At 44.1% G+C, this 16,398-nt stretch overlaps 1 non-coding gene across 1 annotated transcript; it reads right to left on the bottom strand.

Annotated features, from left to right (window-relative positions):
- Positions 1-2,188: 2,188 nt before the first annotated feature.
- TRNAR-UCU (transfer RNA arginine (anticodon UCU)) lies at positions 2,189-2,274 on the bottom strand. The gene is given in 2 exon segments: positions 2,189-2,224; positions 2,238-2,274. It is a non-coding gene; the product is annotated as a tRNA-Arg (tRNA).
- Positions 2,275-16,398: the final 14,124 nt, after the last annotated feature.

Raw genomic sequence — 16,398 nt, 5'->3', positions numbered from 1 at the left:
CCAAAATACGGGAATGAGGGTTTTATCTGGCCATTCCAACTCAGACGCTAATGTCCGGAAGAGAACAGCAAAACGGCTGACCATGGTTGAACCCTGAGTCAAAGCCAGCAGTTGGAGCACTGTATCATGGGTGACTTGAGGTTCTAAAAAGACCTGTTTCAGAGAGTCCAGAAACCGAGGAACACTCCGCACCACATGATCGTTGCGCTCCCACAGCGGCGTAGCCCACTCCAACGCCCTGTCCGACAAGAGGGAGATTATGAATCCCACCTTTGCCCGCTCAGTAGGGAAACGTGCAGCCAGGAGCTCGAGGTGTATACCACATTGGCTCACGAAACCCCTAGAGGACTTACTGTCCCCAGAGTATCTCTCAGGCAAAGGAAGGTGAGATAGGGTCGGAGCAGAGGTGGCAGTGGGTAAAGCTGCTGCAGCCACGCTAGCAGCCTGAACAGCTATTGCGGTAACATCCACCGCCGAGGTTGCACGCTCAAGAGACGCCAACCGGCCCTCCAGCAGCTGGATGTACCCCTGCAATCGCTGTTCATCCGCCATTACATAGCCAGATCCTGGCGCTAGTATACTGTTACATAGTAACATAGTAACATAGTTAGTAAGGCCGAAAAAAGACATTTGTCCATCCAGTTCAGCCTATATTCCATCATAATAAATCCCCAGATCTACGTCCTTCTACAGAACCTAATAATTGTATGATACAATATTGTTCTGCTCCAGGAAGACATCCAGGCCTCTCTTGAACCCCTCGACTGAGTTCGCCATCACCACCTCCTCAGGCAAGCAATTCCAGATTCTCACTGCCCTAACAGTAAAGAATCCTCTTCTATGTTGGTGGAAAAACCTTCTCTCCTCCAGACGCAAAGAATGCCCCCTTGTGCCCGTCACCTTCCTTGGTATAAACAGATCCTCAGCGAGATATTTGTATTGTCCCCTTATATACTTATACATGGTTATTAGATCGCCCCTCAGTCGTCTTTTTTCTAGACTAAATAATCCTAATTTCGCTAATCTATCTGGGTATTGTAGTTCTCCCATCCCCTTTATTAATTTTGTTGCCCTCCTTTGTACTCTCTCTAGTTCCATTATATCCTTCATGAGCACCGGTGCCCAAAACTGGACACAGTACTCCATGTGCGGTCTAACTAGGGATTTGTACAGAGGCAGTATAATGCTCTCATCATGTGTATCCAGACCTCTTTTAATGCACCCCATGATCCTGTTTGCCTTGGCAGCTGCTGCCTGGCACTGGCTGCTCCAGGTAAGTTTATCATTAACTAGGATCCCCAAGTCCTTCTCCCTGTCAGATTTACCCAGTGGTTTCCCATTCAGTGTGTAATGGTGATATTGATTCCTTCTTCCCATGTGTATAACCTTACATTTATCATTGTTAAACCTCATCTGCCACCTTTCAGCCCAAGTTTCCAACTTATCCAGATCCATCTGTAGCAGAATACTATCTTCTCTTGTATTAACTGCTTTACATAGTTTTGTATCATCTGCAAATATCGATATTTTACTGTGTAAACCCTCTACCAGATCATTAATGAATATGTTGAAGAGAACAGGTCCCAATACCGACCCCTGCGGAACCCCACTGGTCACAGCGACCCAGTTAGAGACTATACCATTTATAACCACCCTCTGCTTTCTATCACTAAGCCAGTTACTAACCCATTTACACACATTTTCCCCCAGACCAAGCATTCTCATTTTGTGTACCAACCTCTTGTGCGGCACGGTATCAAACGCTTTGGAAAAATCGAGATATACCACGTCCAATGACTCACCGTGGTCCAGCCTATAGCTTACCTCTTCATAAAAACTGATTAGATTGATTTGACAGGAGCGATTTCTCATAAACCCATGCTGATATGGAGTTAAACAGTTATTCTCATTGAGATAATCCAGAATAACATCCCTCAGAAACCCTTCAAATATTTTACCAACAATAGAGGTTAGACTTACTGGCCTATAATTTCCAGGTTCACTTTTAGAGCCCTTTTTGAATATTGGCACCACATTTGCTATGCGCCAGTCCTGCGGAACAGATCCTGTCACTATAGAGTCCCTAAAAATAAGAAATAATGGTTTATCTATTACATTACTTAGTTCCCTTAGTACTCGTGGGTGTATGCCATCCGGACCCGGAACAACTGAGACAAACTTCAAAATACGACTCTGGGGGGACTCGAACCCACAACCTTTGAATCACATCAGTTCCCTAGAAGTCCAATGCGCTATCCATTGCGCCACAGAGCTGTTAGGGTTGGCGGAACGCACCAAATATATTGTTTATTAAATGGAATTGGTGCGTTCGCAACCCGGGATCCACCGTGCAGGAAAGTACCTGCTGCTAAATAATGGCGGCTCTAAATGGCGGTATATACCAACTCTGTTAGCTTCACAGAGTAACCGCGAGAGGCAGGCTCTGTGCCCTGTTAGACTTTCACAGAGGCACAGGCCAACTACCCAGATGTGAGCAGTGAGTGGTCATGCATGCATACACAATCTCCTTGCCGGAGGAGCCAGCATTCTAGGGGCTTATTTCAGCCAGGTCCCTGAACACACTTATACACAATCTCCTCGCCGGAGGTGCCAGCATTCTAGGGGCTTATTTCAGCCGGGTCCCTGAACACATACAAACGCATGACCAAATTAGCGCAAAGCATATGACAAAAGACGATACTAGCGCATGGCCGTGCGGTCATGCGCAGTTTATATAGTTACAGCACAGGAAGCTGCTACCAAAGTTTTGCCCTTTCAGGACCTTCCTGGAGGACCAATGGGATGCGCTGCAGTACCTAAACATGTGACCAAACATGTGACCCTCGACCTCCAATGGGAGACCTTGCCCTGGGCATGCTCAGTATGTGTAAATAAGGACTTAGTCCCAGAGAGGCCTGCTCGCCGCAGATCAGTACAGGGTACCATAGGAAAGCCAGAAAAGGCAGTAGTGACCCTATGCACTGAATCAGCCTCAGCGAGACGCTGGGAGCGACGTCTCCGCTGAGCAGACCCCACTGCGACCGATGCTGAATGGGAGACCGCAGCAGACACGGATTGAGATTCCCCCTGTGCAGCAGAGGAAACTCGACTCCTAACAGGCCATTACGCAAAACACAAAAGTGAGTTTATACAAAGCGGCGACAATTAGACGATTTCACAACATTACCTTTTGGGTATTAGTCGAGTATTGTGATGGATACGCGTCTGCAGCACCCATTCTCATGCATTCTAGCAGGGTCGTCTAATTCTGGAAAGAGCTATTTTGTAAAACAGCTGCTATATAATATTGAAGCTAATTTTTCTCAGAAACCTGATAATATTGTATGGTTTTGTTCGTGTTGGCAAAAACTATATGATGAAATCTCTCTCCCTTTTCCCCACGCCAGATTTGTGGAGGGTCTGCCGAATACATTCGTAGATGACGAATTATTCCCACCGGAGAAGGTGAATTTGGCAATTGTTGATGATCTCATGGAGAGTGCTAGTGAAAATTGTGAGATAGAAAAAGCCTTTACCAAGTATGTGCACCACAGAAATCTCAGCATTTTCTACCTGGTGCAAAACATATTTTGTCAGGGTAAGAAAAGCCGTACGATAAATTTAAACACAAAGTACATGTTGCTTTTTAATAACCCCCGAGATAAATTACAAATTTTAACTCTAGCTCGTCAGATGTATCCCGGAAAAACACGTTTTTTCCTAGAAGCTTTTGAGGATGCCACGCGGGACCCTTACGGGTATTTGCTTGTAGATTTGAGAGCTGATACCCCTGAGGATCTGTGTTTAAGGACTGGGTTGTTTCCACCCGCGTTGCCCGCTGTCTATGTTCAAAAGAAAAACACTTCTAAAAAGTGAATTTTACACGGTATCAGACATTCTACGCTGTGTGCGTTGTTTGTGATGTAAAGATGTCTGAGAGGCTCCGGCGTAACTGGGCGCTCTTAAAAACCCTAGTGAAAGCAACCCCCGCTGTCAGGAAGTCTATTTTGCACAATGCAAGTAATGATTTAATTACAGCCATAGGCGAGATTGCTTTAAATATCTTAAAAGGCAGGATTCCGCTGAAAGAGCTCCAAAAAGGTATATTAAAGAAGTGGCTTAAAGCTATAAGAACCCTGAGCGACAGATCTCAGCCCATAAAGAAAAAGAAGCGACTGCTAAAACAGGCCGGCGGGTTTATCGGCCCTCTTTTAACTTTTGCAATTCCAATAATAACAAGCCTGATCGCCGGAAGATAATGGAGCATGCAGCGAAAATGTATCTAGTCCCCAAACAGGAGCTAGACAAACTAAGACCCCCTACTACAGATAACATACGCGACAGTGTTATTCGACGCCTTGATGGTGAAATTAGCGACATTTTACATCGTCGTGACATTCCCGATGATGTGAAAATTAAAATGTATAGCTCTGTGCTACAACGCTACTTGGTACATACGCGACACAGCTCAAAATAAGTAACGGCTTTAAATCTCGTTAGCACTCCTGATCCTGGTCAACAACAATTGCCAAATACCGACTCTGATAAAAATCATGAGATCGCTGAAATTGTCAGCCATATAAACCAAAGATATAAAAAGAATGCTGAATTTTTACTAAACAGGCTGCTGCAGAATAAAAATGTTACAGCATGGAATAATAATGCTGAATTTATTTGCAAAGGATCCATAATACCAGGGTATAACTTACTGGATTTGGTACGTAGTACAACGCAGAGCCATGCTCTGAACAGTAGAAATTTACCGCCGGGTTGGGATTCATTTATGCAGGCTATGGCCGAGCTAAATATGCCGTCTACAGTTGTGGGTAACCCCGCTACTAGCAAGCTTTTAGATTAATTAAAAATTACCAACAGTGAGACATGGTCTGTATCTACACCGCTGAAGTTAGCTCCGGCGCCCCGTACAATTCAATCTTTACATTCCCCGTCATTAGGTACCACACGCGGAACTCTGCTACCTAAAAAAAGGTCTCTACCGATACTACAAACCATGTGGCTCACGATGTAAAGAATGTACTGGATAAATGCTGTACTTGCCTTTGTAACGCTATATTAATTATTTTGTAAGAAGTGTAAAGATGTGTGTTCATTGTACTATTTAATGTTTTTACTTTTTATATTCTGTAAGAATTTTTATAGTATTGAAATGTCTTTGAGATGTATTTATTTTGCAACAATAAAATCTTTTTAAATTTTTACAATATCGTGTCTTTGGTTTTATATTCGTATAAAACACGCCGCTTCTTACTTGCGTGTTGTAATATGGCCACATACATAATGTGCCCATATAATGAGAATGGTGTTATAAACCACATGTAAAAATGAGAATCCTAGGATATAATTATAAACAGCTTGGTGTTATCCCAGAATCAAATGAATAAAACACACTGCCCTGATTACAGAATGCAGTATGTAATCGTACAGATCCTAGGCTATAATTATATAACTGGGCCATCTAATAGGGGATTATCAAAATCTAATATAAAACAAATACGTGTGGATAATATCAAACTATATCAAAAGGGGAAATCAACCAAGGAGGGACAGCAGGCTACCAGCTGTCAGACAAGGGGAGGGGAGGGGTTACACACTTTGATACACTTTGATAGGGGCGTGTCCACCTGTCAGATTGAGTTTGACGAAACCACCCGATTATACACTACTCACATCTAAATATTTTTTTTTTTACTTTATAACGTTGTCCCAGGGGGGGACATCACACTGTAAGGTCAGACCGCTGATCTGACACTGCACAGCACTGTGTCAGATCAGCAATCTGACAAGCAGGGCTGCAGGCTTACCAGCACCTGCTCTGAGCTGGCGCTTGTAAGCCACCTCCCTGCAGGACCCGGAAGTAGCCCTGTGGCCATTTTTGATCCGGGGCCTGCAGGGAGGAGATGCTCGGTACAAGGTGAGCCCATCGCCTTGTACCGAGGGTCTCAGGGAAGCACACAGGGAGCCCCTTCCCTGAGCAATGCTCCCCTTTGCCCCCGGAACGCTGCACTCATGTTTGATCGCAGTGTTTCAGTGGTTAATGTGCCAGGAGCAGTCCGTGACCACTCCTGGCACATAGTGCCGGATGTCAGCTGCGATAGTCAGCTGACACCCGGCTGTGATCGGCCGCGCTCCCCCCTTTAGCGTGGCCGATTGCATATGACGTACTATCCCGTCACTGAGAATTAAGTCCCAGGTCACCTTGACGGGATAGTACGTCATATGGGATTAAGAGGTTAAAGGCTTTACTCAGTTTTGAAAATGAATATAATTAATTAAGATGCGCTTTCATGTCAGTTATTGAACAGTTTACATTTTATTTGCTAAACTTGGTACTGAGTTTTTTTTTCCATTCAAGTTTCCTACTATCTCACTTAATGACCATCAATATTCCTTTTTAAAGTGATCATTAAAAGATGTATTTTTACACTGGATTCAGTCAGTCGTTGTGAAACGTTGCTCCTGTTCTAATGATAGCGGTTAAAGTAGAATCCTGAACATTTGACCTTTTAATTGTAATGGTCAAGAGTCCTGAACTGCAGAAAACTGCTTCATTTTAACATATGATGTTGTGACTTACGATCTGCTCTATCAAGCTTTTATTAAAATGGTCTCACTTTCAATGTATAAGGGTACATGCCTGCAATCAGTAATTGCTGCGGGTTTGACGCTGCGTACTTATGCAGAGTCACACCTGCAGAGGCCAGACGTTACAGCATAGTGGGTGTGTTTTCAAGAAATGCTATGTCCACTATGCGTCCACAGGCGTCTGCAGATCACCCACGGAGACAGACATGTGCTGCGTCTTTCCAGACCGCAGTGTATCAATTTCTCTCTGTGGAGATGCTAGTCTCTGCAAGATAAATTTTACCAATAGAATGTATTGCGCGCGGCAAATCCAAATGGTTCAGGGAACACATGCAGTTTCACCTGCGTTCAATAGACGGCAGCGCTTTGGATGCAGCGAACATGACTTATAGTGCTAGTGATGATTGACAGTTTAGACCAGCAGCATCAGAGCTCTATTAGCCCAAACTATGCATTCTCCAGTGCTGCAAGAAAAGGCAGAATTGTATCTGCTGCATTAGAAGATTGCAGTGGCTGTGCAACTGGCTGGATACAGTGATCCCACCAGCTTCAGAGTTGCGCTTGCAAGTTACGTAGCAAACAGCATGCAACACTGTGCTTCTTGTTTAAGAAACGGGCCACCACTGACAGACGACAAAGGTAGTTGGTAACCCAGGAGTGAAAATAAATCTATTCTTGAAAAAAAAGGATTTTTCTTTGCAAGAGATAAAGTAAAGGTTGCTTGTTTTTGTTGTTTTTTTTTATAACTGACTTGGATTTTGTGTTGTCATTCTCTATATTTTGAAATGCTATACCTGAGTCTTGGACATTATACTGCCACCAGCTGTAGATCAAAAGACTACACTTGACTGTGGAAAAATTATACTAAACTCGCCAGGTGACATGCACCATTTGTAATTACAACACAGTGCTGCTTAAAGGGAACCTATCACCAGCAATAACGCTGTTAACCTGCAGATATGCGGTTAATCTGTACGTTAACAGTAGAGATGAGTGAATATTTCAATGCTCGGTTTGGATTCTGATCGCAGATTTACAATATTCACCAATTTATTCATCAAATATTCGCCAAACATAGTCGAATGCCATTCAAGTCAATGGGAAGCAAAAACAAATGGATGCACAACACATTCTAACAGCCCCAAAAGCTGCAAAACACATCAAAAGAGGGACAGACACCAAGAAAGTGGCCTCAATTCACCCACAATGCAAATTGTAGCATGGTACTGCAGCAATCAGACATGCATGAGGTATCGTGGCGTGGGCCAGCATTTAAAACTTTCAATTCAACATCAAAGTAAGACGAGGTGGGTGAGGGATCGATGTAGGACTGCTGTGCTGGGAGCTCTGTTACCACATACAACAGCTTAACCTGCTTTCATGCTGAGCCACACTCAGGTGGCACAAATATGAGTTCCATAGATTACCATTATCAGACAAATTTAAGGATAGTAGTAACACGGGTAGTTCTCCAAAGAAGAGGAGGCCTGATGGTTTCGGAGGCCTACTGCTACAGGCAACACACATGAAGGCAATGCAACCAGGAGTCTACACATTTCCAAAAATTATTGGCAGACACCAACAAAGTGCAATCAATTTCACCACAGTAGAAATAGAACAATAGGGACTGACAGGTCTTCCACCACACCCAGCCCTGCAAATTGACACTCAAACAGGAGTGTTCACATTTCCAAAAATTATTAGCAAACACCACGAAAGCGGCATCAGCTTCAAGAGAGTAGAAATAGTATAATAGTGTTATGATCTGGTGGTTTAGGAACAACATGAGACAAGCTCTGAAGGAGGTGGTATCTGTACTGACCGCAAACCCTGAACCTAGCAGCGCAACTAAAAATAGCCGTGGGGGGTACCTGACGCTCCCTAGACCCCTCGGCACAGCCTAAGATCTAACTTCCCCTAAAGATGGAAACATGAAACCTATCTTGCCTCAGAGAAAATCCCCAAAGGAAAGATAGCCCCCCACAAATATTGACGGTGAGAGGAGGGGAAAATAACATACGCAGAAATGAAATCAGATTTTAGCATAGGAGGCCAGTCTAGCTTGATAGATAGGACAGGAAAGAATACTGTGCGGTCAGTATAAAAACTACAAAACAATCCACACAGAGTTTACAAAAATCTCCACACCTGACTAAAGGTGTGGAGGGTAAATCTGCTTCCCAGAGCTTCCAGCTAACAGAAATAATCCATACTGACAAGCTGGACAAATATAGAATGCACAGAACAATAAGTCCACAACATGTGGACTGAAATGAGCAAAGCCAGAACTTATCTTTGCAGAACTGGTCAGGAAACTAGGAGAATCCAAGCAGAGATGTGAATCCAGCCAGGAAACATTGACAAGTGGCACAGGCTAAAGAAAGAGCCAGACTTAAATAGCCGAGCAGAAGAGACGATAAGTGGAGGCAGCTGATGACAGCTAACTCCAAGGAGCAGCCATACCACTAGAAACCACAAGAGGGAGCCCAAGAGCAGAACTCACAAAAGTGCCACTTACAACCACCGGAGGGAGCCCAAGAGCGGAATTCACAACAGTACCCCCCCCTTGAGGAGGGGTCAGCGAACCCTCACCAGAGCCCCCAGGCCGATCAGGACGAGCCAAGTGAAAAGCACGAACCAAATCGGTGGCATGGACATCGGAGGCAACAACCCAAGAATTATCCTCCTGGTCATAACCCTTCCACTTGACAAGATACTGAAGCCTCCGCCTCGAAAAACGAGAATCCAAAATCTTCTCAACCTCATATTCCAACTCTCCCTCAACTAACACCGGGGCAGGAGGGTCAACCGAGGGAACAACGGGCACCACATATCTCCGCAACAAAGATCTATGGAAAACATCATGAATGGCAAAAGAGGCAGGAAGAGCCAAACGAAAAGACACCGGATTAATAATTTCAGAAATTTTATAAGGACCAATAAACCGAGGCTTAAACTTAGGAGAAGAGGTCTGCCTGGACATCAGGGCACCTGTATCTATGACCTCCGGTTTATTATCATCCCTGCCCCCTTAAGGAACCGTATGACGGGGAAATGCATCGGGGCGTTTTACTGACAGCTAAGTGTTAAGTGTTGGGTCAATACCCCTTTCACTGATTGCTGTGGACATTATCTATTTGTTGTCTTTTTCTGACTATGCATTTATATAGGTACCCACTACTGGTCACTTAAGCCCACTGGATGTTGTGCAGTTCAACCAATGTGTAGCCCATAATATTCCTCTGGGATTCATCTATCAACATAGTATTATGCTATAGCTACACTGAGACGTGTTGCATTGTTCTACATTCTGAAATACACTGACCGTTTTGCCAAGGGGGTACTGCCTTGCATTTTGTCGAATTTAGACTTAACCGGGTCTTTTGTCATTTGTATACCGGTCCTCCCACTGTCATCTCGCCCTTTATGCACATAGCCATGTCCCGTGCTTATGTACATTGGGACCATTACACTGAAACGCTGTGAGCATACCATTATTTATATATATCTTGTCTCAGTGTCTCGTGGTGCAATATGGGATGTCATTGAGGGAGGACGGTATATTTATTTTTAGTGCACCTTTAGTTTCTTTACCCTATATCTTCCTTCATCTCTTTGTATTGCTCATTGTTTTCCCTCCTTTTGCTGACTAGTTACATTAACAGGGATAGCAGGTGTCAGCCGTCGTGGAGTGGGGGCGCCAAAACATCTATCAGGGTGCCAACCTCCACTGTTAGGAAGGGACAGCAGGTGAGTGTAGGGCATTTGTGAGGACAGGTGCACTAGTGGATTCGTTCTTGCATTCCTTTTTTTTCTGTGTTCACTGGGAAGTGGTATTTTTAGACTATTTCTAAATAAAATTATATGTTTTATAAGGGATTATATAATACACGGTTAAACTTAGGAGAAGAAACCTTCATAGGAACATGACGAGAAGACAACCAAACCAAATCCCCCACACGAAGCCGGGGACCAACACGCCGACGGCGGTTAGCAAAACGTTGAGCCCTTTCCTGAGACGTCAAATTGTCCACCACATGAGTCCAAATCTGCTGCAGCCTGTCCACCACAGAATTAACACCAGGACAATCAGAAGGCTCAACCTGCCCAGAAGAAAAACGAGGATGAAAACCAAAATTACAAAAGAAAGGTGAAACCAAAGTAGCCGAACTAGCCCGATTATTAAGGGCAAACTCGGCCAACGGCAAGAAAGACACCCAATCATTCTGATCAGCAGACACAAAGCATCTCAAATAGGTCTCCAAGGTCTGATTAGTTCGCTCAGTTTGGCCATTAGTCTGAGGATGAAACGCCGAAGAAAAAGACAAATCAATGCCCATTCTAGCACAAAAGGCCCGCCAAAATCTAGAGACAAACTGAGAACCTCTGTCAGACACAATATTCCGGAATGCCATGCAAACGAATCACATACTGAAAAAATAATGGAACCAGATCTGAGGAGGAAGGCAACTTAGGCAAAGGTACCAGATGGACCATTTTAGAGAACCGGTCACAAACAACCCAGATAACAGACATCTTCTGGGAAACAGGAAGATCCAAAATAAAATCCATGGAAATATGCGTCCAGGGCCTCTCAGGGACCGGCAAAGGCAAAAGCAACCCACTAGCGCGGGAACAGCAAGGCTTGGCCCGGGCGCAAGTCACACAGGACTGCACAAAAGCATGCACATCGCGAGACAAGGAAGGCCACCAAAAGGACCTAGCACCCAAATCTCTGGTACCAAAAATCCCAGGATGACCAGCCAACACTGAATAATGAACCTCAGAAATTACCTTACTTGTCCATCTATCAGGAACAAACAGCTTCCCCACTGGACAGCGGTCAGGCCTATCAGCCTGAAATTCCTGAAGCACCCGCCGCAAATCAGGGGAGATAGCAGAAAAAATCACCCCCTCCTTAAGAATGCCAACCGGCTCCAGGACTCCAGGAGAATCAGGCGAAAAACTCCTAGAGCGGGCATCAGCCTTAACATTCTTAGATCCCGGAAGATACGAGACCACAAAATCAAAATGGTAGAAAAACAGGGACCATCGAGCCTGTCTAGGATTCAGCCGCTTGGCCGACTCGAGGTAAATCAGATTCTTATGATCGGTCAGGACCACAACACGGGGTTTAGCTCCCTCAAGCCAATGTCGCCACTCCTCAGACGCCCACTTCATAGCCAAAAACTCCCGATTGCCGACATCATAATTGCGTCCCGCAGGCAAAAACTTTCTGGAAAAAAAAGCACACGGTTTCATCAAAGAACGATCAGACTCCCTCTGAGACAAAACGGCCCGTGCCCCAATCGCAGAAGCGTCGACCTCAACCTGAAAAGGAAGAGAAACATCCGGTTGACGCAACACAGGGGCAGAAGTAAATCGGCGTTTAAGCTCCTGAAAGGCCTCAACAGCCTCAGAGGACCAATTCGTCACATCAGCGCCTTTCTTCGTCAAATCAGTAAGGGGCTTAACCACACTGGAAAAGTTGGCAATGAAACGGCGATAGAAATTAGCAAAGCCCAAAAATTTTTGAAGACCCTTCACAGATGTGGGTTGGATCCAGTCATGAATAGCAATATGTACTTAGACCCCTTCACAAATAAAACATTATCACGAAGGATCTGGAACACCATCCTGACCTGCTTCACATGAGACTCCCAATCATTGGAAAAAATCAAAATATCATCCAAATATACGACCATGAATTTATCAAGATAATTGCGGAAAATATCATGCATGAAAGACTGGAACACAGATGGAGCATTAGAGAGCCCAAATGGCATCACAAGGTATTCAAAATGGCCTTTGGGCGTATTAAATGCAGTTTTCCATTTGTCACCCTGTTTAATACGAACAAGATTATATGCCCCTCGGAGGTCAATCTTAGTGAACCAACTAGCCCCCTTAATCTGAGCAAACAAATCAGTAAGCAAAGGCAAGGGGTATTGGAATTTGACCGTGATCTTATTAAGAAGACGATAATCATTACAGGGTCTCAAGGAGCCATCCTTTTTAGCAACAAAAAAGAAACCCGCTCCCAATGGTGATGAAGAGGGCCGAATATGCCCTTTCTCCAAAGATTCCTTAACATAGCTCCGCATGGCGGCATGCTCTGGCACAGACAGATTGAAAAGTCGGCCCTTAGGGAACTTACAACCAGGAATCAAGTTAATAGCACAATCACAGTCCCTATGTGGAGGAAGGGAACTGGACTTGGGCTCATCAAATACATCCTGGAAATCCGACAAAAACTCAGGGACCTCAGAAGAGGGGGAAGAGGAAATTGACATCAAAGGAACGTCACTATGTACTCCTCGACAACCCTAACTAGTCACCGACATAGTTTTCCAATCCAGCACCGGATTATGTTCCTGTAACCATGGAAATCCGAGTACAACAACATCATGCAGGTTATGCAACACAAGAAAACGGCAATCTTCCTGATGTGCAGGAGCCATGTACATAGTAATCTGTGTCCAGTACTGAGGTTTATCCTTGGCCAAGGGTGTAGCATCAATGCCCCTCAAAGGAATAGGGCTCTGCAAAGACTGCAAGGAAAAACCACAGCGCCTGGCGAATTCTAAGTCCATAAAGTTCAGGGCAGCGCCTGAATCCACAAATGCCATGACAGAAAAGGACGATAATGAGCAAATCAGGGTCACAGATAAGAGAAATTTAGGCTGTATAGTACTAATGGTAACAGACCTAGCGACTCTCTTAGTACGCTTAGGGCAATCAGAGATAACATGAGCCGAATCACCACAGTAAAAACACAGCCTATTCTGACATCTGAATTCCTGCCGTTCTATTCTAGTCAAAATCCTATCACATTGCATAGGTTCAGGACTTTGCTCAGAGGATACTGCCATATGGTGCACAGCTGTGCGCTCGCGCAGACGACGATCAATCTGAATGGCTAGAGACATAGATTCGCTCAAACCGGCAGGCGAAGGAAAGCCCACCATAACATCTTTAAGGGTTTCAGAAAGACCTTTTCTGAAAATAGCAGCCAGAGCCTCTTCATTCCATTTAGTGAGCACAGACCATTTTCTAAATTTCTGGCAGTATAACTCTGCCGCTTCCTGACCTTGACACAAGGCCAACAGGGTTTTTTCTGCATGATCCACAGAATTAGGTTCGTCATACAATATTCCGAGCGCCTGAAAAAATGCATCTACATTCAATAATGCCGGATCCCCTGTTTCAAGAGAAAAAGCCCAGTCTTGAGGGTCACCACGCAGCAAGGATATGATGATTTTTACTTGCTGAATGGGATCACCAGAAGAACGGGGTTTCAAAGCAAAAAACAATTTGCAGTTATTTTTAAAGTTCAAAAACTTGGATCTGTCCCCAAAAAACAAATCAGGAGTAGGAATTCTGGGCTCTAAAGCCGGAGTCTGGACAACATAGTCCTGGATACTCTGTACTCTTGCAGCAAGTTGATCCACACGAGAAAACAAACCCTGAACATCCATGCCAAAACATATATCCTGAACCACCCAGATATCAAGAGGAAAAAAAATCTTTTGAGATGCATTTAATTCATTTTTGGCCACTTGTACTGTTATGATCTGGTGGTTTAGGAACAACATGAGACAAGCTCTTAAGGAGGTGGTATCTGTACTGACCGCAAACTCTGAACCTAGCAGCACAACTAAAAATAGCCGTGGGGGGTACCTGACGCTCCCTAGACCCCTCGGCACAGCCTAAGATCTAACTTCCCCTAAAGATGGAAACAGGAAACCTATCTTGCCTCAGAGAAAATCCCCAAAGGAAAGATAGCCCCCCACAAATATTGACGGTGAGAGGAGGAGAAAATAACATACGCAGAAATGAAATCAGATTTTAGCAAAGGAGGCCAGTCTAGCTTGATAGATAGGACAGGAAAGGATACTGTGCGGTCACTATAAAAACTACAAAACAATCCACACAGAGTTTACAAACATCTCCACACCTGACTAAAGGTGTGGAGGGTAAATCTGCTTCCCAGAGCTTCCAGCTAACAGAAATAATCCATACTGACAAGCTGGACAAATATAGAATGCACAGAACAATAAGTCCACAACATGTGGACTGAAATGAGCAAAGCCAGAACTTATCTTTGCAGAACTGGTCAGGAAACCAGGAGAATCCAAGCAGAGATGTGAATCCAGCCAGGAAACATTGACAAGTGGCACAGGCTGAAGAAAGAGCCAGACTTAAATAGCCGAGCAGAAGAGACGATAAGTGGAGGCAGCTGATGACAGCTAACTCCAAGGAGCAGCCAAACCACTAGAAACCACAAGAGTGAGCCCAAGAGCAGAACTCACAAAAGTGCCACTTACAACCACCGGAGGGAGCCCAAGAGCGGAATTCACAACAAATAGAGACTGACAGGTCTTCCACTACACCCAATCCAGCAGATGGACACCCAACCAGGGGTGTTCACATATCCAAAATTATTGGCAGACACCAAGTGGCATCAATTTCACAAGAGTAGAAATAGAATAATAGGGACTGACAGGTCTTCTACTATGCATAATCCAGCAGACCGACACCCAATCAGGAGTGTTAACATTTCCAAAATTTATTGACAGACAGTACCAAAGTGGCATCAATTTCAACACAGTTGAAATTGTATAATAGGAACTGACAGGTTTTCCACTATGCCCAATCCAGCAGATGGACACCCAACCAGGAGTTTTCACATTTTAAAAAATGAGGGCCTGACACCACAGAAATGGCCTCAATTTCACGAGAGTAGAAATAGTATAATAAGGACTGACAGGTGTTACACTACACCCAATCCAGCAGATGGACACCCAATTAGGAGTGAACACATTTCCAAAAATTATTGGCAGACACTACCAAAATGGCATCAATTTCACCACAGTAGAAATAGTATAACAGGAATTGAGAGGCCTTCAACTATGCCAAATCCCGCAGATGGAAACCCAATCAGGAGTGTTCACATTTCCAAAAATTATTGGCAGACACTACCAAAGTGGCAGCAATTTCACCACAGTAGAAATAGTATAATAGGGACTGACATGTCTTTCACTGCGCCCAATCCACCAGACAGACACCCAACCCGGAGTTTTCAAATAAAAAAAAATGAGGGCCTGACATCATAGAAGTGGCACAAATTTAAGAAGATTAGGAATAGTATAATAGGGACTGACAGGTCTTTCACTACACCCAACCCAGCAGATGGACACCCAAACAGAAGTGTTCACATTTCCAAAAATTATTGGCAGACACTAACAAAGTGGCATCCATTTCACGAGAGTAGAAACAGTATAATAGGAACTGACAGGTCTTCCACTATGCCCAATCCAGCAGATATACACCAAACTGCGAGTGTTCACATTTCTGAAAATTCTTGGCAGACACTACTAAAGTGGAATCAATTTTACCACAGTAAAAATAGTATAAAATGCACCAAGAAGTCTTCCACTACACCCAATCAAGAGTTTTCAAAGTTAAAAATATGAGGGCCTGACATCACAGAGGTGGCATAAATTTCACCACAGTAGAAATAGTATAATAGTGAACGACAGGTCTTCCACTACACCTAACACAGCAGATGGACACACCCAACCAGGAATTTTCAAGTTTAAAAAAATGAGGGCCTGACACCACAGAAGTGGCATAAATTTCATGAGTAGAAATAGTATAATAGTGAATGACAGGTCTTCCACTACACTAAACCCATCAGATAGACACCCAATCAGGGTTTTTCACATTTAAAAAAAGGAGGGACTGACACCACCGAAGTGGCCTAAATTTCAGAAGAGTAGAAATAGTATGATT

Source organism: Ranitomeya imitator, chromosome 1, assembly GCF_032444005.1.
Source record: "Ranitomeya imitator isolate aRanImi1 chromosome 1, aRanImi1.pri, whole genome shotgun sequence".
NCBI classification, from domain to species: Eukaryota; Metazoa; Chordata; class Amphibia; order Anura; family Dendrobatidae; genus Ranitomeya; species Ranitomeya imitator.
This window is presented reverse-complemented; position numbering and strand designations above follow the sequence as displayed.